The sequence below is a fragment of the Furipterus horrens genome, unplaced genomic scaffold (assembly GCF_987537825.1).
Source record: "Furipterus horrens unplaced genomic scaffold, mFurHor1.1.pri manual_scaffold_8, whole genome shotgun sequence".
Classification (NCBI taxonomy): Eukaryota; Metazoa; Chordata; class Mammalia; order Chiroptera; family Furipteridae; genus Furipterus; species Furipterus horrens.
This window is the reverse complement of record NW_028327178.1, coordinates 77,329,407-77,333,421: the sequence shown is the minus strand read 5'-3', so window position 1 is coordinate 77,333,421 and position 4,015 is coordinate 77,329,407.

Below are 4,015 nucleotides of genomic sequence, written 5' to 3'. Positions count from 1 at the left end.
AACTCCTAGATCCAGCTGAACCTGAATACCTCCCTCTGGGCTTTGAGATTGCATGAGTCAATAAGCTCTCATTTTTTATTGGACCAGTCTGAGTTGGGTTTTAGGAAGAACTTGTGACTGAAAGAACCCTAATACACTATGTAACTAAATGTCTCTAAACTTCTTTCCTACGTAGCAAAATGGAAAACTATAACTCTCTGTCTAGCGTACCTCACAAGACTGTTAACATTTGTAAGGATCAAATGAATTATTACACATGGGAGCACATTGCTGACTCCAACCTAACTCTGCAAGTGTGTATTATTATTATTACTTGTAATTATGTAAATAACAGGATCTCAGCATTAGAAAGAAAGTTAGACTGGGAAACTGTGCTTTTAACAAGTTATCAGAAAAGTCATTCTGGCTGCCTAAGTTTTTATTCAGGGACAGAAAACAGCCTTGCCCCACTGAAAACACTTGACAGGATGAAGGAGAACCAAGAATAAAACTGCTTTAAAAGTCAAAAAAGAAAAGAAAAAGAAGTGGGTGGAGGGAGGACTTATAGATAGCCATGCCCAGAACCCCTTCCTTTTATAGAAGAGGCCAAGAAAATGTCAGTATTTTGTTCAAGGTCACATAGCTACTTTCAGTGGCAGAGTCAGGACCAGAAACCCAAGTCTCTTGGCTTTAAATCCTGTACTCCTTCCAACACCACAAATGTACAATTTCATTCTTCTGAAGTTTTTCTCTTTGTTTTTCCTTTCTCTAAATTTTTGGAGGTAAAGTATAGTTTTGGGGATCAAATTTGAAGTCTTCTTCATTTCAATATTCGACCTATGGAACAATTTGGAGACAGAAGAGGAAAAGGGAAAGGAAGAAAGTCTCACTCCAATATTCCAGAGTTTTCCTGCCCCAAAACATTTCAATACTGAAGCTGTTGGCTGCCATCTGTACTTTGAAGGCCTAAGACTCTTTCTTCCAAAATCTTTTGGCTCTGAGATCTTTAAATTACATTGATTTTGTATTAATTCCTAAAGGTCTTTTTATAAACACTGAACTATGAAATAAAAGAAGATGAAGAAGAAAATCAACTTTCAAAGCAAAATGAAGAAACACATTCACACAACTGAGTGAAATTTGAGGTGTGCATTCATGGGAAGTGTTCTTGTGTAAAAGAGTGAAGGTCACAGGGACATTTGAAGAGCTGGGGCCCACTTCTCATGCAGCCATTGCTAGGATAATAATCAGCCCTTGGTAAAATCGTGAGAGGGGTAACATAAGCTTTGGTACCCTGGGGTCTGTCTGTCTTCTGTGAGTTTTCTGCTGGTGCCTTCATTATCTTGTTCTCTCTGTTCCCACTCTGGACTCTAAACATCCTCCTCCATTTTGAGATTGGAAAGAGCTAACAAGTTGGCAATTACAGAGATTTAATGCTCAGAAGATGTACTTTTTAGTCATTCACACCTCAGAGATTGCTTCAATTTCAGGAAACTGACTGACTTCCTGGGACAGCTCCCATCCAATGACTAATTAATTAATGGTGGAGCACCATCTCAGTTTGACTCAGGACAACTCTGAAGATCTGTTCTAATTTCTGAGTTTCCCATGGAGTGGCTGAGTCTGTCATTAGCTCCATGTTGCAGCTCGACTTCTTTCTTTCTACACTCTTGCTTCCTTTCCCCAAGGACATTCCTCAATAAATATCCTGCACACCAAACTTTATCTCAGAGTCTGCTTCCCAGGGAATCCGACTTGCAGAATGCTCCCTCATCTCACTCTTATTTCAGCTATGCTCCTGGGTTCCCTGTTTCCTGGCATTTTGATGATACCTGCTTCTACTTTCCCTACTACTAACAACTTGTTGTTCTATTCAGAGCTCTCCACAACCCGCCACTCCAGCCGTTCTCTGTTGGATTCACCATCAGGAAACACCCTCCAGTTACCTGCTGAATCCTATGAACCTACGCACTATTTGGGAGAGCCTGACATCAGCATTTTGGGACAGGGTGAGGACCACACCCCTTGTCAGAGCTGGATGAACAGAAAGAATGTGTGTTGGTAACATACCAACATATTCATTGCGTCTGCTGACGTGGACATAGAAGATATCACATGTCACTGATGTATACAGGCACTAGTTGAAATCCTCTGAATGAGACTTTGAATTGCTGAGCCATTGCTGAAACACCTGCAAGAGTGATAAAATTGGTAAAATCTCAGATGAAACTTGAATAAGAAATAAGATACATGGTTTGGGTTTTTTTTCAAAATTGGCTGCTTTTTACATAGATTTATTCAAATTTCTGAGCTTGTCACAGTGTGTGTGTGTGTTTTATATATATATATAAATACATATATATAATTTTTTAAATGATCTTATTTATTTATTTTTAGAGAGAGGGGAAGAGAGGAAGAAAGAGGGGGAGAGAAACATCAATGTGTGGTTGCCTTTCATATGCTCCCAACTGGGAACCTGGCCCGCAACCCAGGCATGTACCCTGACTGGGAATCGAACCAGCGTCCCCTATGGTTTGCAGGTCAGCACTCAATCCATTGAGCTACACAAGCCAGGGTTATATATAATTTTATTATTTATTTATTTACTAATATTTAATTATCTTAAATTAACTTCTAAGTTGTCCATAGGTAATATACTTTCCCAGTTGATTTATATTGTTCATATCGTGTTCTGTAAACTACTTCTTTGGTGTAGTTTCTGGAAATGAATATTTAACAAATAAATATGCAGAGGAGAGAATGGCCAGCCTGTGGTGCTGATGTCGTGGGTTGAGTTCCTGGATCCAGCTGAAGCTGAAGACCTACCTCTAAGCTTTTTAGTTACATGAACCAATACATTCTCTATTTTGTTTGTGCCAATTTGAGTTGTGTTTTCAATAAAAAAACGTGTAGTCAGAAGAAGCCTGGTATACAATGTGACCTTGGGTAAGTCATTAAATGTCTCAACTCATTTCCCAAGTAGCAAAACAGTAAAACTATGAGTTATACCTACTTCATATGTAGCAGATACTACCATATTTCCCCGAGAATTTCTATCTTAGTCCAGGCTCCCCTAAATTCCAAATGCCAGCATTTCAGTCTCTTGGCCTGCCGTCTTCTCAGCCAGACCAGCTTCTGCCCTACTCTATTTGAAGTCAAGACAGGCCCCTGAGCAACCCTCAAATAATAACCTGTATGTAAATTCCCTAGCTCCCTTATCCTTCTAGGGGGATCACTTAAAAGTGAAAGTGATTGTTCTGTGTTGTCCCCAAAAGTACCCCAGTAGGGTGAAGGTTTAGTTGTCCTCAATGGTAACCTGCCTGTCCACCAACTTGCCCTCAGTCAGCTTCCTTTCCTTTGTCTCCCTTCCCTATTCCCCCATCAGTATTTCCTAGGACCTCACCCCTAACCTTCTGGCACTCAGCATCCTGTCTCAGGGTCTGCTTCTAGGGAGATCGAAATGAAGAAAGTTACACTCAACTATTGCTTTGTGATTTGCCTATGAAAGACCATTACTAAATTTTAATTTTGAAGTGGTTTAAACTCAAGTCTTCGATTCAGATTTCCAAGTGTAAAAGCTGATGTTAAACTCTTCATATTATTCTATACCCAATTGCATTTATTTTAAAGATAGTGCTACAAAAATATCGTCTTCAGTGGATTCTATGGCTATCCTTTGATATCCTTTATCCTTTCATAAAGAACCTCTAAAAACAGCTGGAAGTGTTTGTATATTTATAGAATCAATTACATAAACAGCATCAGTGTGAATGAAGCTGGAACATATTTCCCACATGATGACTGAGAATCCCACAGAACTGTTTTGGGAGGAAAAGTATTTACTGTGGTTTAGAGAGGGTCTTGCACATGGGAAGATGAGAAATGAGATGCCTCTTAATGAACCAATCCACAAGTCTAAAAACTAACTGCACCTAACACAAGACTGTGAATGGCAACCACAGCCCCAAAACAAAGAGAAAACGCCATATGTTTCCAGTGTGGGAAGACTGCTGGGCCCCGCTGGTCTTATCAGTGA